At 42.7% G+C, this 23,817-nt stretch overlaps 1 protein-coding gene across 5 annotated transcripts in view; it reads right to left on the bottom strand.

The window, feature by feature from the left end:
• Positions 1-23,817, bottom strand: part of DTNA (dystrobrevin alpha) — a 223,993-nt gene that overhangs the window by 186,343 nt on the left and 13,833 nt on the right. Inside the window, exon 1 of one of the 5 annotated variants that reach the window (XM_040550318.1) lies at positions 11,705-11,784. The exons of 3 other annotated variants lie outside the window; for them this stretch is intronic. The gene's annotated coding sequence lies outside the window, so the exon portion shown is untranslated. Of the gene's footprint in view, positions 1-11,704; positions 11,785-23,817 lie in introns of those variants that run through there. One more of the 5 variants, XM_040550315.1, reaches the window with a different exon arrangement.

The raw sequence follows: 23,817 nt of genomic DNA, 5'->3' as shown, positions 1-23,817 counted from the left end.
ATTATTTTTTTTTGCTTTGTTTGGAATAGCACATGCTTTATCTAAGAACCTCAGACATTACAGTGTAAATTATTTGTACTGCTTGTTACGAAAAGTCTTGCTCCGGGACTTTGTGACTGAACACTGAATACCTGAGGGAAATCAAATTAACAGCAGCTGAGACAGGACTATTAAAGACATGTTTTCCCCTATGTACAGTAGTTTGCTAATGGCATCAAGACGGTGAGGATAAAGCAAGGACATTTCTCTGAACCTTCACTGCATTTCACATTACTGTCTATTTCTGTGAAGGAGCTGTGGACACAGTGATGTTGATAGGTGCTGGGGCTCCTCGAGCCTCAGTGCAAGCATGCAGATTTCCCAACCACACATAATATGAAGACGCTAACTTCCCAAACTAACCAAGCAACCTTTTTGCTCAAGAATTGCAAGGTTGCTCCTGGCTTTAAGTGCACCAGTGCAAGGAAGTGGAGCACCAAAGCCTATCTCCCCTGCCCTCCCTCACCCTCCTGGAGCTCATGCCCTCAGGAGGCACCGTTGGGCCCCCAGAGAAGAGGAAGGCTTTGGGATGGCACCCAGCAGCCTTCTGCACACCCTGCCAGGGCAATGTGCTCACCCAGGCAAGGGCAGGCCATCTCCATCACCCACCTGCAGTGCTGTGGGCCTCAGGGGATGGTGAAAAATAGACCAGTTCAGAAGGCACTGCATTTTGTCCGGGTCACCAAACCTCCTAAGTTTAAGTCCCACTCATCCCTTCCCATTGCAGCTACAAGTTACATATTGCGCCTAAAAATACAAAGGACCCATGAGCTACATTCAGTCACTTCCAATCTAGTTTCCAGTCTAGCCCACAGTTTCTGGTTTTCTCTTATTGCCTTCATGGATATTGGTGGTACTTGGAAACAGTTTCCTTGCCCTCTCCCTAGGTCAGTTGGTTCCTCTGACATATCAGAATGGCTGAGGCTGGAAGGGACCCCTGGAGGTCACCTGCTCCAACCTCCTGCTCAGGCAGGGCCACCCAATGCAGGCTGCCCAGGCCCATGTCCAGGTGGCTTTGGAAGATCTTCAGGGAGGGAGCTCCACAGCCTCTCTGGGCAACCTGTGCCAGTGCTCCGTCACCCGCACATAAAGCAGCACTGCCTGGTGTTCGGAGGGAGCCTCCTGTGGGCCAGTTTGTGCCCATGGCCTCTTGTCCTGGCACCACTGGCGCCATCCTCTTTGCACCTCCCTTCAGGCATTTACAGACATTGATGAGATCCCCCCTGAGCCTCCTCCAGGCTGAGCAGTCCCAGCTCTCCCAGCCTCTCCTCACAAAGAAAGGTGCTCCAGGCCCTTCATCGTCTTGGTGATCACCAACTGTATTAACTCTCCCTGTGGAATGAGTGAGAGGACATCTCTACTGCTTTCAGAAGAGGGCAAAGACATGGTATCAAAATGTTTAGGGTGATGAGGACTGCTTTTGCAACTGGGCTGAGCACTGGGGAGCTGCAGTGGGAGGACCGTAGCAGTTCTAGCTCTGTGTATTTGGGAAGCTTTCTCTGACCTTTGTTCTCAGAACTGTGGTCATCGCTTGCCCACTCCTGCAGCTTACCTGTTTGGTCTATTTAGCCTCTTCATGGTGGGTACCATGTTACGGGGTGCTTAGAGGAACTAAAATGTTGAGCCAGGACCTCCCAGCACTACTGCAACTGAATTACTGAAAATTGCTTAGGGAATATTTTTATTCCATTTAGTAAACGGAAAAAATAACTAGGTAAAACAAGAAAAAGTGCAGCTTCCTTCAAAAGCCTGTTTAATCAGCCCCAGAATCTGAATCAATGCTGAGCACAAAGATTTAAATTTGGCTTAATGAAAACTGAATAGACCAAAAAACAACAAAAGAAGTCTCTTTACAAAAGGTATGGATTCTACCTCGCCAGTAAATAATTAAAGCTCGTCTCTGTTCCCTTCCGCTTTCTATTTTAAGGCTTTTCATTACATGGGATCAAAGTCAGCTCGACTTGGAGAGAGTTAGACAAATCCATCACGGAGACAGGACAGCCGTGTGATCTCAGCCTGGTGACAGCAGCCTGGCGATGCCACCTCAACGCTCCTGAAGACACGGCAATGTCAGGCATATGGCTCGAAACTCAAGGCGAGGTGCAGAAACCCTCTTCGACCAGGAAAACAAAACAAAACAAGCGTAAAGCTGGCATCAAGGCTGCTACGGCCAGTGCCAGCCATGGGGCTGAGGAAGAGCTGCCCCCGAAAGGGGTCAGGTGCAGGGGTCAGCAAGGACCAGAAGTCTTCGAAAATCAGCTCTGCGCAGAAAGAGCGATTTTTGTTTGAGAGGCAGTAAATGAGGAGAGGCGGGATAAATGTAGGATAGCTGTATAAAAATTATAAATAGCACAAAGAAGGAAAACGAACCATTCTTATTTGCTTCCTCATAATAGAAGAAAAAGAATAGACTGAAGCCCAAAGACAAACTAATTACTGAGACAGAGAGGAAAAGTTAAACAGGAAGGTTAAAACTGAAAGGCAAATTTAAAAGAGAGTAATGAAAAGTCTGTTCTACCTTTTTAAACCTAAAGTACAGTTTACCCTGTGGAGCTGTCTGCCGTATAATATAATTGGGACCAAAAAGGACTATTAAGAATATTCATTAGATTGTTAATGAATTCTTGCACGTTCCCATTAGAAACTCATTTGTTTTAAAAAGAAAGAATATAATCCTTAATGAACCTTGCTTTCTTTAAGCAAGAGAAGACAAACATTTATACTTCCTGACACAAGCAATGATTAAATGCCAGGGATTAAGAAGAAAATACCCCTTTTGTGTTAAATTATTTCATAGCTATCCACTGGCCAGTTCCTGCACACTGCCAGGAACAATGTACTTGGTCGGATCCAACACAACAATGTTTGGTTAACACTAAAGTTCAATCAGGAGATTTCTGTATAAAACTTCCGTTTAAGAAAAAAAGATTACCGCCTTGGGACTGCACCATAAACCGTTGCTTTCTAATACATTTTTTTTGCTCTGACTGCCAGTAGCTAGCAGCACTTGAAGATGAAGTCAGCAAGCATACATCAACTCTACTTGCTTTGGTGTGTAAAAACACTTTGCCCTAGATTTGGGCCAAGATGCATTATTTCACTTCCCTGAGCTGCTTGACATGCCACACAAACTTGACTTGTGGTCTGCAGCGAAGATTATTTGCAGTTCTTGGAGTTGCAGGGCCTGCCCGCTGACGAAGCTTGCCACTACACTGTGACACAGAAGAAAACTGTGGAATTGTTACAGAATAAAAAAAATAGAAATCTCAGTGCTGTGAAATGTATGCAAGTCATCTCTCAGAGCGCACTAAGATGAAAACAAAGGAACAGTTCAGCACATCACTAGCTGTAAGAGCTATTTCAAACCCTGCTCTAGATTACGACTGCAAAGTGGGACCTTCTCCCGGTGAGGAAATGCACCCCAGGGACGCGCAGAGGCCCCAAACAGCAATGTTCTCCTGTGTGACCTCATTAGCAGCCGATGTGTGGGAACATCTCCTTTAAATGCACGATTCTCCCGTTTACTTGGAGACGGTTCTTTAATCAAATTCATGAAATTACTTTCACTTGGTACCAGACAGATAAATAAACCCACATTATTCAGGCCCAACAGTTCTTCAAGTGAAGAAAAAAAAAAAAAAAACGCAATAAAAATTTAGATTGGAAAGGTTTTGATGCTTTATGTGGGAGTTAGCTGCATGCAGAATTGAACTGTATTTCTTGGTTCAAATGAACTAAGCTGTACTGACAAGAGCATGCTGAATTAGATCCGGTTGTAACCCGAGGTGAACCTGCAGGATAAACCTTACGTCATTCTGTTGCTGCAGTTCCTTCTTTCTTTTTTTTTTTTTTCTTTCCATGAGCAAATCTGGCTTGCTTCCCTCAGTCTCTGAAATGCCACATCGGCAGTGCTGTCCATGGGGTATAAGTCGAAATAGAGCATGTTTGGATTTATTCCTTTCAGGCCTCTGGGAATGGAATCAAGCTAGTGAGAGAGACTGAAGTAAGAACACAGAGGCATGAGGGAGGCAGACATGCAGATTTTTTAAAGATAACAGGGGGTATAAAAGCCTGCCTTGTGCTGAAAGACGTATACCCACCCTTCTGGTTTGGACTGGACTGATGACTACCCAGGGTAAAACCAGCCCCGTGCTCCCTCCTCCATATGCCTGTAGGGACATCTTGCCTTACATCGTGGAGGAACTGAAACTAACTGGTGATGATGCCAAGCCCTTACTGGCTGCAAAGAGTTAAGAATACTTCATTTCCACAGCACCCTTCACACAGCCTTGGAGAATAAGACACAAATCTCCAACAGACTGAGAACTCCTTGTCTTGGCTTACCAGTAGCGCGAAGGACAATGAGGACACAGGGTGCTTGGCACAACCACCCTCTCTGCCAAATTTCCAAACCACATCGTTGCTTCAGAGACTTAACTGTGCAGGAAATACTGCTGCTACATTCGACCTCGTGGCCAGACCAACAAAACGTGCTTTGTGTTCCTCCTGAGACACATTTCTGAGCACAAATCTACTTTCAGAGTCAGCTGGAAGCCTCGGTGGCGTTAGGTGAACGGACACATGACCCTGAATCATCTCCGCATCTGAAGGCTCCTTTCTGTTAGGATTATCATTGACTTTCTGGGGCATGGCTGACCATACAGGAGCCCTCCCTGGATCAACCTTTGTATCCATGAGAAAAGCAACTCTATTTGTAGGTGGACTAGCTGGGTAATAGATAGACCTCTGCTCCATCACACAAGCTCTTTGCCCGCAGAGGCCTGGAAGGAATCCTCTCCCTGCTCAGTGGGACTGGTAGGACACCGTAAAATTGATTCAGTACATCGGTTTGGAAGGAAAGACAATTATTGAGTGCACACCGCTGCTGACTGCAATGCCCCAGACTGCAATCCATCGGCTGATACACTTTCTGCCTTCATCATAAAACAAGTCAGCTGGAGAACAGGGCTGGTGCAGCAAGGACAGGGCACGCAGCTGGTCCAGGCCAGCCTGCAGCCACCATGCACGTTTACAAGTAGCGACAACCCTGCAGAATGAGGATTTCTCTTGCTCCAAATTCTTGAGGAAGATATCCCAGCCATTTTCTTTATTTTAAAAATATTTTTCCTTTCCCTTCGCACCGGCAGCAGACAACATGCAGTCTGCTTTGACGACCTTCCACACTGTCAGGAGTTGCCTTTCTCTCTCCTAAGAGCTATGGGCGCTAGATGTTATTTTCCAACCCTGTATAACCATTTCTTCAAAAGATATTCAGGTAGATAACCTTGATAATGATTTTCTCATGTATATTCAAGCTCATATGCAATGGAAATGCTCTGGAGATACCACAATTTTGCTTAATAAAAATATAAATCTCTATACAATTTCATCACTTAGGGCCTTGAATAACTGGAAATCTTCCTCCTACATAATTTGTCATGATTTCCTCTGTATGAGTCTAATGTAAGAAGTGTATAGCTAAATTATGCAGAACTATAAACTTGCTTAACTGTTTGTAGGAAAGGAGAATATGAAAAATAAAGCGTCTTTAATAGTCAGGAACATAGAAAAGCCCAACAGAAAGCTGAAGAAAAGACAATTTTTTAATTTATTCTTTCAGTGGACAGGTTTACTAGTATTTAGCTAGTATAAATAGAAGTAAATCTGAGAATATACTGTCATTCCTTAAGACATATGGAAACCAAGAGCTGGCAGAACTAATTACTGAGCAGCTATATGAACAAACACAAACATAATATGCAGAAAGGTCAAATTACACTGAGAGTTCACATATCTCTTGCCTTAGTTTCCCCTCTTGGAACCACAGTGGCTGCACCCACGTGGCTCAATGATACCACTTGCACAGAATCTGTAGCATTAGACATCCACAGCAAACATAATTTCATTCATTGCCTGGCAGGAGGTTCATCAATAGCCCACCCTTCATGCCTTTTCTTAGTTTGAATTACCTTTCCTCTCTTGGAGTAGTCTATTGTTACACAATAGGAGACTTCTCCTATTCTCAATGCAAATAGGGAAATAAAATCCATCAGTCCTCTACTTGCCTTACTACTTCCCTCTCACACTGCTCATCTCTCTCTGATCTCTCAGCTCACTACTGACAGGGCTCTTAAAGCCTTTAGCTTTCTATCTGGATGCTGGGGGCAGATCCCCACCACAATCTGACCAACCCCTGATCTCTGATAGGGATCTTTGCTTTCACTTTTGGTCTCTCCTACCTCTGCTGACACAGCAAAAAGGCTTTTACAAGGTCACATATATACATTTAATCAGATGTTCTTTGACTTACAATGAAAACCATGGGAAAGCACAAATGAACCTAAGGTTCATGATGTGACGCTCTGTTGTTATGAATTATAACTAGATATGGCCAGAAATTGGAATGAAAGTGGGTTCATTAGCAAACATAAGCTTTTCAGTGTACATCAAATATGTGTATTTGGAAATTCTTACTGATGTACCCCATACTAATTACAATTTGCAACTCCCTTGCATTAGAATAGAATAGAATAGAATAGAACAGAACAGAACAGAACAGTTCTGTTGGAAAAGACCTTCAATCAAAGAATCATAAAATCATAGAATGGTTTGGGTTAGAAGGGCCTTAAAGATCCCCCAGTTCCAACCCCCCTGCCATGGGCAGGGACACCTTCCACCAGGTCAGGCTGCCCAAAGCCCCATCCAGCCTGGCCTTGAGCACCTCCAGGGATGGGGCACCCACAGCTTCTCTGGGCAGCCTGTGCCAGTGCCTCACCACCCTTCAAAGATCATCTAGTCTAGCTGCCTGATATAGTCAGGGCTAAACAAAAGGTAAAGCATATTAATGAGGGCGTTGTCCAAAAGCCTCTTCAATACTGACAGGCATGGGGCACCAACCACCTCTCTAGAAAGCCTGTTCCAGTGTTTGACCACCCTCACAATAAGGACATTTTCCCTAATGCCCAGTCTGACCCTCCCCTGGCGCAGCTCTGTGCCGTTCCCAAGCATCCCGTCATCGGTTCCCAGGGAGCAGAGGCCGGCACCTCCCTCTGCTTCCCCTCCTCAGGGAGCTGCAGGGAGCAGTGGGGTCACCTCTCGGCCTCCTCTTCTCCAAACTAGACAACCCAAGCACCCTCAGCCTCTCCTCAGAGGACATGTCTTCCAGCCCTTTTACCAGCTTTGTTGCCCTCTTCTGGATGCTTTCAGGACCTTAACAACCTTTCCATACTGCGGAGCCCAGAACCACACACAATATTCAAGGTGAGGCCACACAAACGGTACGTATGTTGGGAGAATCTCCTCTTTTGACCAGCTGGTCAGAAGATGATAACATCTTTGTTCTTTAAATGCCTTTCAGGAGCACCCAGGATAATCTTCTCTATAACTCTTCCAGGGACTGAGGTTAGACCAACAGGTCTCCAGGTTCCTGGGTCTAGTCTCATGCCCTTCCTGTAGATGGGTATAACGCTGGCTAGCTTCCAGTCAGCTGGGACCTCCCAAGACTTCCATGACCTTTGATAAATTGTTGAGAGGGGTCCAGCTGCAACATCCACTAACTCCTTCAGTAAGCATGCTGGGGTAAATCCCATGAGGCCCCAGGGACCTGTAAACGTTGAGCTGATGCTGCGGTTCCCTTCAATCCCGGTGACCACAGATGGAAAGTCACTGCTCCCGCAGTCATGGTCCTCTAACTCTGACGTACTGGCAGCCCAAGATCTGTCATCACTGCTAAATACTGAGGCAAAAAAAAGGCTTTAGATTCCTCAGCCTTTTCTTCCTCCCTACTTGTTAGGTGACCATCCACTCCAAGTATTTGTCTAGAGTTTTCCTTTGGTCTCCTCTTACCACTGAGGTACTTGAAGAAGCTTTTTTAGTTTTTCTGACACAACAGTGGCCAGCGTCAACTCAAGTTGGGCTTTGGCTTTTCTCATTTTCTCCCTTGCAGATACAGCTCTGTAAACTCCCTGAGAAGCCAGACCTTGCTTCTGGAGGTCACAGATTTTCTTCTTCCACCCTAGTTCAAAGCAGAGTTCCCTGTTCAGCTAGGCTGCTCTTCTGCCCCATTTGCTTGACTCATAGCACAGTGGGATTGCCTGCTCCTGGGCTTTTAAAAGGTGATTTTTGGAAAGTGACCGGCTCTCACTGACCCCTAAACCCTCTTCATCAGATTCCCAGGTGACACTCCTAACTATCTCCCTGAGAAGTCTGCTCTCATAGAGTCCAGGGTGGCAACCCTGCTGACCTTTTTTCTCCTTACACCAAAACTTTCGAACTCAACCAATTCATGATCACTGTGGCCAGGACAGCCACCTACCATCACCTCTCCCACAACAAACAACAGGTCCAGGAGAGCTCCTTTCCTAGTCGGCTCACTCAGTACTTGTGACAGGAAGCTATCCTCAATATGCTTTAGGAATTTCCCAGCCTTACTTGTCGTGGCAGTATGATATTACCAGTTTATGTCTGTGAAGTTGAAGTCTTCCAGAAGGATGAGTGCGAATAATCTCAAGATTTCCCCTAACTGCCTAAAGAATATCTCACCCATGCCATTGCCCTGGGTGGGAGGTTGATGGCAGATACCCACAACAACATCTGCTTTGCTATCCACCCCCTAAATCCTCACCCAAAGGCTCTCTACCACATCACCCTAATGGCAATGGCCACACAGTCTCATCTCCCCGTTGCATAAAGTGCAACACCACCATCTTGCCGGCCCTGCCTATCCCCCTGACCAGCCGATAGCCCTCCATCCCAGCACTCCAGCCTTGGGACTCGTCCCACCACGTCTCACTAATACCAATGATACCACAGCTCTGGGAAAGGACCTAAGCTTCCAGTTCGCCCCCCTTGTTCCTCATGCTGCGTGGGCAGGTATACAAGCATTTCAGAGGTGCTCCTCACCCGCAGGAGCGGTATAGATCTCCCATTAGTCTTACCACCCTCAGGTAGTGCCACACCATCCCCTGGCATAACCTCAGTTCTCCCATTAGGTGTGTGAATGAAGCATAGAAATTTGTTTTATCACCTCCATTCTCACAAAAGAATTAGATTAAAAATAGCAATAAGCCATCACATTTAATGGGGCAGTATGACAGAACTGTAACAACCTCAGGCTCACTTCTTCCCTCCCACAGCATGTCCTGCAATGGAGGGAGGCTGTAGCTCTGCTTGGGATCCTTCTACCAAGTTCTGCCCTGGGAAAAGGGTTATTGAGAGGGAAGCCACTCTGGGATAAGTGCCTGTAGCCACACCTGTCCTCTCAGTCCTCAGGCCACATGGTTGGATGGGCTGATGATCTGCTTTGCTGTTCTGTGTCACTGGCAGCCCTTTTCAATAGTGATGCTCTGCTAGAGACACCTGCCAGCCAAGCTTTGTGTGGGGCCATTTTCTTCAGAAGGCTCCTCAATGCTTTACTGTAAACCTAAAGCTGGTTATTTTTTAATTTTGATTGTCCCATGGGTGGACACCAGTACCCATATCCACAATTTCCCCCCCTCCTTCCCTACCATACAAGATGTTGTGAAGCCTGCACCGTAGGACACTGAGAGATGAGCAAGATAGCACACAGTAACTTCTACTGATGATATCCATGTGACACAGCTAAAGTTTTTCAAAACTAACGGGCCTGAATAGGTCCCTCCAAAATTGCATACATTAATCTGATCTTAAAAAAAAAAAAAAAAAAAAAAAGGACTAAAGATGTCATACTAACAGTTCTGTGCAGTGATTCCTTTTAAGCAAATTTTTCAATAATATCAGAAGAAGGAAAAAATTTGTCTGTGGTATGCAAGCAATACTCAGCTAATAAGGCTCCTCAGTTCGTCCCCAAGATGCATGAAACTGTGCTCACTGCTATATTTCCAAAATGCACAAAAATATACTTACCTGCATATCTTAAACTAGTGTCAGATCTAAGGAACAGGCTACTGGGGATAAAAAACAGGGATGGTGACAAAGCAGGCAGGAACTTCGTGTTTTGGGTTAACTTGAAGGCTTTATACTTAAGAATATATTTGCCTGCTGGAAATTCAAGGGATTTCTCTGCAGACCACTCATGTAACAGTGGCAGTAAATCCTACAATAAATGTATGTGTGCCACTTCCATCAACCCCAGCAGATTTATAGGTGACGTGAGATTCACCTTGATTCACAAATCTGGCACAAGGGCCCTTTGCTTCACTGAAGACCACGGATGTGCAAAGGAAGATCAAGGACAGTGGAGCTAAGCTACCCAGGGGGGTTTCTCTGCAATCTTTCATGTACCACTCGGAGATTTTTGCCAGCTGCAAAGAGGCTGTCACACAGAAAGATCTAGGAGCAGGTAAAGGAAAGGATCATGACACCTGGCAGTTCACGAGTCCTCAGCACATGGCACTCACGACAGCAGCTGACTCCAGCTGTGAACTGTTCAATCTCTTCTAGCCCTCGGTCAGCGATCTGCTCGGTTTTACTATGCACACATTTGTCACACAGCAGTGGTGACCCTCCCTGAAAATTTCATGCTAATAGTTGGAAAAAGTTACTTTAAACTTCCTAGAGTTTTACTCACAAAGGCCTAGAGCTTCTCCATCTAAAGCATACATAAATTAAACTGCAGCAACCATGAATTCTGTCAGTGGAAAAGCCACGAAACAATGCAAGTTTTCCTGATGCCTCTGTTGTGCAGAGTAAGCACTGCTGCGGAAGCTATGCGCTCAGGATGTGTTAATTGCAGGGTCCCAGGGGCATTCCCTTTAGCCTGTTCCACATCTTCCTCTATGGCAGCCTTTGCTACAGTGTGATGAGAGTCACTGACCTGTATTTTGAAGGTAGATTATTGCAGTTTACATTTGTAAGATAATTATTAAGCATAAGGTCATCTCTTAATAAAATTCGTCTGGGGTTTACTATGATTCTGCACCCCTAATAAATATTTACTTGCCCTTAAATTACTCTGGCAAATATTTTATATATGATTAAACTCAGCTGCTGTTCACCAGAACACAAGTACTTCTCACTCAAAAGATAATGAAGACAGCAATTAGAGTTGTATCTGTATCCTATATCCTTAAACCTTCTTAGCTGCCATTCATAAAAAAATGTATTTTCAACAAGCCAAAGAACACTGCAAATCCAGCCCTCCAGTGCTCTGTTTTACAGCTCTGTTGGGCCAATGGCATCAGGACAAGAAAGCCATTAACCTCTTTTGTTGAGGGTCACTGCATTTATGACATGACAGAAGTACCAGCAGAAGGAGTCACATACACTTAATTGTATAGGCTATTTGCACGTAAGATAACCAAATGGTCACATGAAAATAACTTGCCAAGCTTAGTATCTCTGGTCTATACACTGCCACACAACTATCAAGAACTTGCATATTACCTCATTTGCAAGAGTTTAGAAAACTATTTTAAACTCATAGAAGCTTAGAAAGATGAGTAGATAATAAAATTGTTTCTTCTGTCTAACGATGTGACATTTCATTAGTATGTGACAGAATTAATTTCTCCCTTTGCTAAAAAAGGCTCATTTTTCTGAATACACTCAGGTTTGCAATTGGTGTTACAGTTCCACTAAGCTGTTCTGCAGTATCATAAGAATTTTCCTGGAGCAAACTACCAGAGCAAATTATAATCAATTTCCCCTTGAACTGTTTTGTACTTTTGATTGCAGATAAATATACCTTCACAACTGTTTTTCTCGACTTGAACTTTTCCCTTACACGTCCAGTACTGTCATCATCCTATACCTTCATTCTTACTGCTGTGAAGTCACAAATTTTTTTTGCGAGGTCACCAGACTTCACCACAGGATCTGCCTGAGGATCAAGAGATGACATCAGAACATGACAGCTACATGCCATAAGCTGGAAACCTCAGCCCTGAACACTGTTACAGACATATTTCTTCTGCCTTTATTGACTTCTTGATGTTTTTTTCTGAGCTATTAAATTGGATCCCCAAAAAATCTTTCATCTACCAACATAAATGTAGAATTCATCACATACATCTGCAAGGTCACTATTTTCAGAGCAGACATTCAAAGACAAATTCGTATAAAACTTTTGTATACCTAAATAAACCCACATAACGAAATACACAACATACCAAAAGGGTGAAAGTATGTGGTAGGTTGTAAGTGTTAAGTAGGCATCAGTCCAGCCTACTCTCTGCTAGGTTATTTTTTTTCCTGCTAGACTCCCATTTTGATTTGAAAAGCCAATTCCTGATTCCTACCTCAGCTGAACCTCTAAAAGTGGGGTTCAATTCAGCAAATGTATCTATTATAATACCTTAGAAAACATACTTGCTTTGTAGTAATCTTTGGTTTCCATGCCTAGCAGCTGCTTCGTACCTGTTACTTTCAAAGGTACTTAACCTGGACCTATTCCTTGGCAAGTCTACAGATGAGTGAGACAATATTAAGGTAAAACTAAAAACTCCCCAAACACCCAAGGAGTATTTTTAACTTTCCAGCATAGATCCTGTTAAAGTCTCTTAAATATCTGGAATTTCTGTATGTTCCACTCACCCACATTTCAATGAGAATAAAGGGGACAAAAGACTCATTTGTTAGGGTTTAATTTACTGCATGAATTTTATTCATGGTCAGTTATACTATATAAAATAACGCCAAAGCCGTTCCATGCATTTTGCACAATCAGCTTTGTCAGATAAAGTCTGAAGATTCAATTAATATTTTAAAAGAACAATTACCTTTTAAAAACCAGCCCTACTTAACAAAAGGGACAGTATGATCATCTACTGACAATATGATCATATTCTAGGCAAAGACAGCCTGAGCAGCTAAGCTATGGAAAAGACTGTTCAAACACTGAACATTTGATTGTAGTTTTTGTAATATATTCACAGTCACCTTAGCAATGCCAATTAGAGCAAATATTGGGACAAAACCCAAAAGACTGATTCAGTTTTGACTTTCATTTTATTCCACTGTACAGAATAAAATGGCACACTGGCTCTTGAAAAGGAGCTAAGAAAGTGCATTAAGATTTGTTATCTCAGAAGACAGTGCCTCCCCTTTATTGTCCAACTTTCTGAATAACCTAATGAAGACTGAATTAGTTAGGGTGCCCAGTTTTTCTTAACTGTAAGATCCATATGATATTCTTGTGTCTTACTTCTCTTGCATGGGTCGCTTGGATATTTATACAGGAAAACTAAATACACAGAAACAACAGGAGATGTCATTTGAAGTCTTCTCATTGACTTCAAAGGACTACTAATCTGTCCAGGTAAGACACAAATATTTCAAGAAAAAGCAAGAGATATTGTTGAGCAAAGGGCACAGTCATGTTTTCTACCTTGTTCAATGCACTGCAGGTATTTATTTCGTCCTCTGTAAAGTAGACGCCTATGGAACCTATTCTGTGAAATCTAGTTCTATTTATGTTCTTGCCCACATGTAGCTTCAGTTAAAAGAACAAACAAACATATCCTTTTAAAAATTACCAAGTTCTATTGTAAAGGTTTTCTAGGAAAACACTGTCATATAAAACACAGTAACTTCCTGGGAAAAGAACAAAGATCCAGATCCAGAATAAAACTGACAAACTCTAAAGCCTTTAAGACAGTGCTCACTTCCAGGGCTAAGACATCATGGTTGAATCTTTGTCTGAAGCAGAAAAGGGACCCCTGTAAACTGGAACTATATAGGAAATTCAGCAGAAAGAGGGCTGGCAGCTAGGACAAAGTCAGGGCAAAACAGACTTGTCCAAGACCAGGAAAGAAGAAAAACAGATGGATGCTAGAAGCATGCAAGCCACCTGGAAGTTGTTCACGTGATCTAAGGTTTGAAAAGACCACATAATTCATAATGGCAAATTTCAAAGTAGGGGTGAAATGAGCCTTGCTCAGCATGCTGTGGAGCAAAGCCACTTAAGTACATGCGTACCTGCAACAAGATGTTGTACACAGTTTAAGTCAGATTATATACCTGCACACAGAACCCAACTAAGGCAAAGCTGATGTGAGGTATTTTCACTTCAGAATGTTGGCTTTGTTGGCTTTGTTCTTTTTTTTCATTTAACATTCGAATGTTCTTCATCCATTGTGGGGCAGAAATAACAGGGCAGCACAAGCCAATGCTTTGGTTTAAAGTAAAGTTTGCACTGAAATGGACTGGGGGAGCTCACACATGAGCGTACGTCAGTTGGGAAACTGTACATTCTTCAACTGTCCAAAGTATCCTACAAATGCTCTAGACAAACAAGAAAACTCAAGGCACAATCAACATCTACTCAAGGTTTTACCGTGCTTTAACTCTGCATGCTTCCTTCCAGACAGTGCAGCCATCCTTTGTAAAAAGTGGCCTAGGAAATTAACTTTCAGCTCACATTAAATTTTCAGCTGCTGTTAGTAATTACTTTTGGAGCTGTTGCAAAGATGTGTTGCTTCAAAATGAACTGATTAATTTTAGGACTTTCATTGGCTTACTCCTGCTAAACACAAGCCCAATTTACAAGCCTGTAGAGGTTGATTTGTACCCCTTTAAATGCACGTACAGGAGCTGAAAATAAACAGATTATTTGCAGGGTGCAAAGCTCACGCTTCTAAGTGAGATCACGGGAAAATGCAGAAAAGACAGAAGTTGGTGCAATGAAATGAAGTTAATAAAGGAAAAATGAATATCACAAAATTAGTATATTTTTGACAGTAGATCTATTATGCTCTGGAACATTTTCCCCAGGGAAGCAGCAGGAGCCCCATTTCTTCAATAATTTAAAATTAGACTGGCAAAAAAGTAGTAAATGTACAGCACAATATAGAATAATTCTATATAGGAAGGGCAATGAAGTAGATGACTAATAAGTCTTTCTTTCTAACAGCTATGATTCATACAAGTGCTTCTGTGGCTTGACATTGGAGTTTCTGTGCATGGACGGTAATGCAAACAGACAAGGTCTCACATGGCACTGCCTGTAATGGTTGGAGAAACCAACTTTTCATATGCAATAAAACACAAATACACGTGATTAAAGCGTCTGCCTAAGCTCTACAGAGACTTCATGTAATGATGCTTTACTTACAATCCCCTCTCCCCCAAACAATAATAGCAATGCCTGTTTCATTACGATATGTACACTTATTTTATTGGGACAGAATGTCTTTAGCTGAGAGAATATATTGCAACTAATTTATAAGCAAAGTGTTTTATGTGTAACCAGAGATAAGAATTTCTGGTCACAGGTTACACTGTGTTTTACTTGAGTTTAATTTGTTCTCTATTCAAAGGCATATTTAAGACAAATGCTTAATCTTTTGAGTATGAGTTCAATATTTTCAGAGAGAAGTTGAGGGAAAGAAAGAAACACAGGTTTCATCTGATTCTTTTGTTTTCCAGTATTGTCTATACTCCTGTAGATCGGCAAGTGTTATTCAAACTAATCTGCCCAGGCCAGGTTGTTTGACCCAAGCACTTTGTTGCCATTACTTGACATTCAGCCATTAGAAGAGCTGTGCCTGAACAGCCACACTCGGAGCATAGACCACCACGGGTTATTCACTGACCTCCACAGCAGCAGTTTGCAAATCAAAAGAGGGAAGCAACAAGGTTCAAAATATCCACAGGATGGTATTTTGGATAAATCTGAACATGATGTATTTTGTTGAAAAGAAAGACTGGCCAAAACTGCTATTATGAAGAATTTTTGTCAAGGATCACAGAAAGTGAAACTCACTGAGGTGCATGTTGGGCTTTTTTAATTTAAAAAAAAAAAAAAAAAAAAAAGCACCTCCAACTACGCATTTGTAAACAACATATCAAAGAACAAAGGTAATATTCTTCAAACTGTGTAGGAATGTGGGAGAGTAGGACAAGATGTTCAAATACTTATAAGCTTTGCATTTCACCATTTTGGGAGAAAAGTATGCTTATGGAAAGAGAACTTTCAAGTTTCTTCAAAGATACTATAATTGGAGCAGGCTAAGAAGGCTCCATCAACCCCGATGTTCTGACATCGCTTAAAACTCAGGAGAAAAGGAGCAACAACTGCTGGAACATTTTGGAAACAACCCGTTTCGTTTGCAGCCAGGCCATTTTGTCTTTCAGGTCTCTTCCCCAAGAGTCCGAGCTCTTGGATGTCATTTTTCAGCCACCTTGACTGGCTTTGTTTGGGTGTCACTTTTCAAAAAATTCAATAATCAGAAAAGTGACACATTCAAGTCTGGTACTGAATTCAGCTAGACAGCAATGCATGGAAGCATCACTGTGGAAGCAGTATAGGATAAACCATAAATACTTAGCCATCCCCACACACCATTTCTCTGGTCTGCAAAACGCACCGCTCCGGTGGCTGTCCCATCCCCGCAGCCTCCGGCTCACTCCTGCACGGTGCGGACGTGCACGGCCCCTTTGCTGCTCTTAGCCCACGGTGCCAAACGGGCTGTGCCCTTCTGCAGCACCGGGAGCTGATGCTGGGACGCTGAGCTGGTGGTGACCAAATACTCAGCGCAGTCCTGGGCGGGGAGGTAGGGTGGGAACAGTGGGATGGGTGAAAAGGAGGGTGAGGATAAGGAGGTGGGATTATTAGAGGCTCTGAAGTCCTTAAAGCTCCACCTTCAATTGAGATTATCAGGACAACTTTACCCATGTAAGATACTGGGGACCTCCCATGAGATCTATATGCCCTTATTTTGCTATAGCAGGACCTGAGGACATACCGGCTTTTCCTAGTAGTGTGTTTGATGTCACTATCATGTGAAAGAAGATGAGGAAATCTCACAAGTTTCAGCAGTGTTTCTTAAAAAAAAATCATGCCCACACAATGCAAAGAGAAGGTACAGAACAGGTGAAAATCAGTGAGATCTCAGCCTGACCAAGTGGCATAACCCACGGACTGAAGTCAGTCACATAAGCTGGTCACAAATGTGGCAAAACAGTTTGTGATGTCTATCACTCAAGAATGTATTACTTATTCCTGTTCTTAACCTTGCAAGTTTTGCTCGTGTGAGCTGGAAAACTTGTGTCATGAGCACTGGCACCCTTCTTGTACCTGCATTTCTGATTTTGACTCCCCGACCACAGCTTTTTCCTACATGAATAGCTTTTGTGGTACTGATTCCAGGATCGCTAGAGCTCGCTTCCTTTCATCAGCATGAGCAATCCCATGACGTGCAATGCAGTTACATTAATAAGGACATGCAACTCTTAAGTGATTGTAAGATCAGGTCCTTGAGACTGAATAGTCATTGGCTTTTTTGCCATTAACAGGTCATTGATGTACTGCAGTTTCCTTCACATTTGACAGAGGGCTACTCAGATAGACTTGTATCACTGTCATTTTCCTGTTATATCTTTTTAAAATGAGGAATCAGATTTAAAAGGCAATCAATAGCAATCCAGTTGCAAGCATCTCTAATGAAGTGCAACAGAAACAATTTGGTATTAGATTTTCACCTGAAGAGTCTCAGAAAAAGCATTTTTCAGAGCCACTTTATCTGCCCCAAAAGAAGAGAGAGGAGTTTATCCCAAGCTCTGAGCCAGGGAGGATTACACACATTCATTGAACCTCACGCACGGCAAGAAATTCCACTGGGTTCCACAGCACAGCTCTTTGCAGAAAGTTATTGCTGCCGTAGATTTCTTGTCCTGCTCACATCTATTCTTCAAGTGCATATTTCCACTGTTCTGATTATTATAGTTAAGTATAGATGAAAGGACCATGATAACTATACATTCTTAAAAATGTTTTCAAGGAAAAAAAAGTGTTTCAGAGGGACTTTAAAAAGTGTTTTGAAAAAGTGAGAGTGTCTGCCAGGATACCCTTTCAATATATCTGTTGTATTTTTATTGCTAAGAATTTTACTAGCCAAGGCCTGCACACAGGATAGAACTCAGTCATCAAACCTGTTTTACCCCCCTTCATTACAGCTACAAGTCCCACGCATATTTCAGCTTTGCTGCTGTATTCATGATGCGAGCTCATCCCAGAGGAGCGCAGGTGAATGATGCCCTCGTGGCTGGTTCTGAAAGGTGAAACCGTCTCTGCCAAGAATGAAACAGACTTGGAGGGAAGGGGGAAAATAAGAAATAATCAATCCCTTTACTAAGTCTCTTCATTATGCTAGCCTTCAACATTTCCTGGAGCACCGCTGGGCAGGCAGACAGCAGCATGATGCCTCTTACGTTTGTGAAGAATGACAAATTGGTAGCACCGACATGGGTCAAGTTTAGTGCAAACTCTTCCACACTGCTCTGCCCATGCACAGCAGCTCTCCCTGTCCCCTGACTCCTCATCCAGCCTCAGCAAAGCATGGAAGTCAAAGTAGCTTCACTTTTTGTCTAATACTGAAGAATGTCGTTAATTAGAAATACTTTTCCTCCTGGCACAGGAGCTAAAGATAAAGGCAGAATGAAACCTAGCGCATCAGTTGGCTAAGCCTGTTTTCAGCTTTTCTTTCTTGAGTAATTTTTCCACACACACTTCCATGATAATTCTCAGCAATTCAAACTACTCTATTCACAACATAACACACAAGGAAGAGTTAACAAGTTATTTTCACTTGCCTTCTAAAATATGATTATCACTTTTTGGTTTTATATGCTCAGTAAATATCCAATGATCCTTGAAAACCAAAGTGATTCCCATTTTCAGATATACATGCTAGAAGAAGAGGAAGGAATAAATTTATGCTATAATTTCTTCAACAAAAGTATGAAAATATCAATAAGCATGTACTGATGTAAATTGTCTCTATCTCCTACGTCCCAACTGAAAATCCATTATCTTTGCTCCCATAGTAGATGCATGCACTTGACTTCCACTTCCCAGAATCAATTAATTCAGATTAAGGCATACTGCTACATATGCAGCTCTAATCCAAACTTCTGTTCCTAAGTGCTAAAAATTACTTTATTAATCCCTAGACTTCAAATAGGTCTACTGTACAGCAATACTAAAATGCTCCAGATGAGCTACTTGTTTGGTGCCTGAACTAATGCTGATTTTGTTTTCAAAAGAAAATGGAGAATGCTAGCACAAATCACCCTGAAATCATAGGGCTGGCTCATTTTTTTTTTTTTCAATTTTTGTTTTATATATTTTATTTCCAAGCTTTTCTGCATAAACATAACAGACAACATTGTTTTAGCTGAAAGCCTTGTACCTACCACCTAGAAGCTGTATGTTGAAAATAAGTCCCGTATTCTGATGGTCAATAGTGCTGAAAAGGGGCCTGAGAACTCCACCTGCCTTGAGAAGAAGCCAGCAAGAAATTAAAAGGTGAAGTTTCTGAATTCATGCCCCCAATTCCCCACTAAACCTTTCTCAGCAACTGTTCACTTACATGGCAGCAACGCAGTGAAGGTCCATTTTACCCCAACTTGTTTTCCCAGACCTTGAAAAACCTCTCGGTCCCTCCCAAACCACATCTCAGCAGGCTGGGAACCATTACCATTGATCCTCTTTCCCTGACTTAAGGTCGAAGGTTTTTGTACATGGTCACACAAGAGAATGGAGTCTTCAGCGGCAACACTATGACCTCTGGCACCAGGAGCATCAAGTGAAGCCCGTGGTTGCTTTTTCCTTCTGAACTACTCTGAGGCAACAGCCTAGTGCAGATAACCTGTGAATGGCCTTCTTTGAAGTACACAAAGCCATATGTTTTCTCACAGCTGATACTAAGAATGAAAAGGGGAACAAAGCCACTTTTAAAAGCAGCCCGCCGGCTTGGCGTTGCTTGCATTGGGATCAGGAGCACCGCTCTTCTGACGACATAGAGCGAGCAACAGCACCTCACTTCACGGAAACTTTAACACGGCAGCAATGACCGTAAGAAAGGCCTGCTAAAGCCCCCGAACACAACAAATGAGTTCTGTCAAAAAACAAACGCGTTTTCTAGATGCTCAGTAACAGACTGAGCAACTCTGAGAAGCATCCTTCAGGTCAAGTATCTACAAGAAGAACCACGGAGAAGCAACTCTCAAAAAGGGTCACATACCTCCAGCTCAGAAGGATGAGTATCTTGCAGCAGTGGGAGAGTGGGAGTGATGAAATGTCAAACTCTTACCCTGCCTGCACTGCAAGACAGCACAGGGCTTAAAAAGGCAGCAGTACTCATGAATAGGTTTGCAAATGGGAAGAGCCAGGATTTTTATGAAAATGACTTATTCCTCATGTATGGGCGGGCTTCCACTGGCCCAGAAGAAAACTGCAATAGTAGCAAACCAGAAAAATGAAATACAAAGGAGAAAAAAGAATGACAGACCTTGAAGCAAAAAGAAAAAGCCAGGACTTAATCTAGACTTAATGAAAACAACAAGAGAACTCACGTTCATAGGTCAAATCCTTCAAATTTATTTGGCTGATCACAGTCAGAAGCAGAAGAAATGCCATTCCCCAAAATGTTCCTTCGAATGCAAACAAAAACTCAGTCGTAGTAAACTGACAGCTAAAAGCAAAACCCAAAATGAAATGAGATGCCCTTCTACACATTTTCCAGCCATCAAAAGCTTTCAATATATTTATCAGACTTTTCTTCTTCGGCTGGAATTTCACTTTCCTGTCTTCTTCAATCCTAGCTTTCTACATGCCCTTTTTTGGATCTTAATTCCTCTCATCCCACTTTAAAATCAGATTTTGTGTTGCCTTCGCAGAAACGCTGCTTGTTTAACAAGAGCCGCAAAATGATTTTTAGCCCATTCCAGAAAAAACACTGCGCTATTTCTACCTTTTTTTCATGAATTGCCTTTACAAAGGCCATTAAAAAAATATATGCTGCCCTACGCCAAAGGAAAGCTATTCCATCAAAGAAAATGCTAATAGGCACACAGCCACATTATTAAGATTGCAGAAATTACCCCATTCTCTGGGCTTTACATTTATTTGCATGCATTCACTCATGTAGTGTGATCCCCTGCTGCAGCTTCATGACTTAGAGGTGAAATCAGCGGTACGATGATTACTGGGGGCTGTGGGATCTCATGGCACAGGAGCTGAGGGCAAGGAAAGGACGTGGGTGGGTCCCGTCACGCATGGGGCAGGGAACAGATTTTTTTGAGTCCCCACACAGGCTCATCAGCTAGAAGGTGGAGGCCAGGTTTGAAAGCCTGTCAGAGATCATCAGCTGCAGGGAGTATTGATGAGATGTTCTTGGCATCTGGGGGAGGTCTGTGGCTGATTCTGCCTTGCAGGAAGGTTCAGCAGCTGTGGTGTGGGTAGGGTCATTAGTAATGCTGCATTCATGACTCATCCTGTGGGTTATTCCCTTAACTACACACACAGAGGCAGGGATTTTTGTTTCTCTGGGCTTCAAGTTGGTCAGGACCTGCAACATAAATGTATGTATCAGTCTGCAAGAAAATTTATTACCTCATCGTTACGCCTTTCTTCCTCTTTGAGAAGCACTGGTTCCCTCATTCCCTACTTGTAAGAACAGGGAGCACATCTCAGAAGAAGAGAATCCTTCACAACAAAAATATTTCCCAAGTAAAGCATGCAAACAGTGAATACAAGAACCTCAGAAGAGAGCTGGTCAGCAGAACCAAGCAGAACAGCTGGAGGTTTTCCAAGGAAGCACTTTACCTTACACTGAAAACCGGAATCTTCCATTAGCAAACTCTCACTGAAGTACTTCATTAAAAGGCACACTTAATTCACACAGGAAAATACATCACTTTCAGAGCTCACCAAACATTTTGTTTGGGGATAAGCTGCGTCTCTCTGGGCTTTGGAGTACCTCCCTGGACTTCTGATTTTGGTGCCTTGTCAACTGGACCGTGGGGCTGCTTGCGGGCAATGCATCATCTCAGCAGCAAAAGCAGACCTCCCCACTGGGCACAGAGGCTGCGAGCGTCTGACACATCGAGACAGACGCATCCCCAGGCCGAGCAGCCTGGCCTACTGGGAGACATGGGGGAGAGGAGCAATAGCTTTCTTTTTCAGGAAGAAAATGTCTAAAATTCAGACAAATGAAAGAAAAAAAATGAACTTGGAGACATCAAGGTTTTATCTCAATCATGAATTCCTAAATGAAATGTTACAAAATTTCTGAATGGGAAGTTTCAGTTTCAGCTACAGTTTTTTTTTGTTGGTCAGTTGTTTCCAAGAAAATATTTTTTGAAAAACATTACAACAGCACTGAAAGTTAATTTTTCATTTTCTATCACACCAATTTTCTGCTTTTCAAATCAAATCCTGTATGTGCTATGCTACGATAAAGAGAAGCACAATGAAGTAAGTCAGTCTTCATATTCAGTGATACATCGGAGTAAACTTTGGGCTGGTCAGTTCTGGTGCTTCTTAACCTTAAAAAGCAGTGGGTTTATTTCAGTATCATTATGACATGCCTGAAATCCACTCGTACTTGAATATAAAAGGCTTGCTTTTTACAACAGGGAAAACTTCCCTATTCTGTTCTCTGTGAAACTCACAGATGTAAGAAATGTCAGTCAGGACCAAATCCAAATACATATGTTCTTAAGACTCACAAGCGTTTCTGTTAATTGTCTAAAATACGTATGAGTAGTGCCTCAAAAATATAACTCTATTTCTGATCTTTTTCAAGGATAAGACATGGCAAATTGTTGTTTTTTTCCTACCCTAACAATGTGGGGTTGGCTCTTTAAAGCTCTGTGTTTTGTATGTGGAGTTTTTCTTCCTCTCTTTTCATAACAGCTGCCTTTTTCTTTGCTTTGCTTTTGAGAACAGGCTATGCAATTTTTAGAAAATAAGCACTGCAAATGAATCATCAAATGATAGTAGTTAAGCTCCAGCCATTGTGGATGCTCCTACTGAGGGGGAACACAAGGGTTTACTCAGGCGCCCATACCGTACGGGTGGGTGACCTTCGGTACAGGCTGTACTGACCCACGAGCACTTCTTCTGCCATCACTGTGGCTTCGCAGCAGGGGCTCAATGACGGCGTCGTGCAAAGCGCAGGTGAGCGCTGCTCATTGGCTTCAGACCTGTTTGGTCACCGCAAGGTCCAGCAGAGAGATCAACACCAAGGAACTCAAAGGGAAAGCACAGGGCCACCTGGGAGAGGCATGACAAAGATACTGCCTGGTCCTCGGGAGACACGCGCGGCTGTGAGCAGGAAAGTCACCACCACGTTAGCTGGGACTGCATGAAAGCACTACATAACGGGTCCCTGGCTTTCCAGCCAGCCTGTATCTTCTTAAAAAAAAGGAACTGCAGAGACTTTCTGGGGCCACAAACCTCTCCTTGCATATTCTATAACCAAATCCCATATCTGGATTTAGCTCAAAGTAAGCTAACATAATCTTAAAGTCCTGGTGCATGCTGCAAAGCAAAAAATCTTATTATGGCAGTGAAATCATGGCTGAGGTAAATATATTCAGCATTTCCACTTTCAGACACTTGTAACCTACTAACAAATACTGTCCTTAGGTCCAAGGATTTCATGTCTTGTCAGTTCAAAAGAGTACTTAAAAAACAAACAAGCAAAAAAGGGTTGCCAGCTATTTTTGATCGTCTGAAGTGCTCAGATAGCACAAGAAAAGAGGAAATACGGGGATGAAACATGGGTCTAAATATGCAAGGTCACAAATTATTATTATTATTATTACTCAGCCTAGAGCAGCCTTTCCTCTACAACCAGAGGCTACCCTGGCATTTGGCTCATGCTAAACCAGCTGGGACTGTATGCAGAGATTGTCATTGGAAGTGAGCTCTAGCATCAGCTCCCAAAGTTTTCACAATGTCTTTTTTTTAACTTATGTTGGAAAGGTTATAAAGAAGGGGTATTGATTGACAGAAACAGAAGTGTTTTTTATTTGAGGTTGTTATTAAACAGGTCTAACTCTGACAAAAAC

The sequence above is a fragment of the Cygnus olor genome, chromosome 2 (genome assembly GCF_009769625.2).
Source record: "Cygnus olor isolate bCygOlo1 chromosome 2, bCygOlo1.pri.v2, whole genome shotgun sequence".
Classification (NCBI taxonomy): domain Eukaryota; kingdom Metazoa; phylum Chordata; class Aves; order Anseriformes; family Anatidae; genus Cygnus; species Cygnus olor.
The sequence above is the reverse complement of the archived record's forward strand: the minus strand, read 5'-3'. Positions and strand labels throughout refer to the sequence as shown.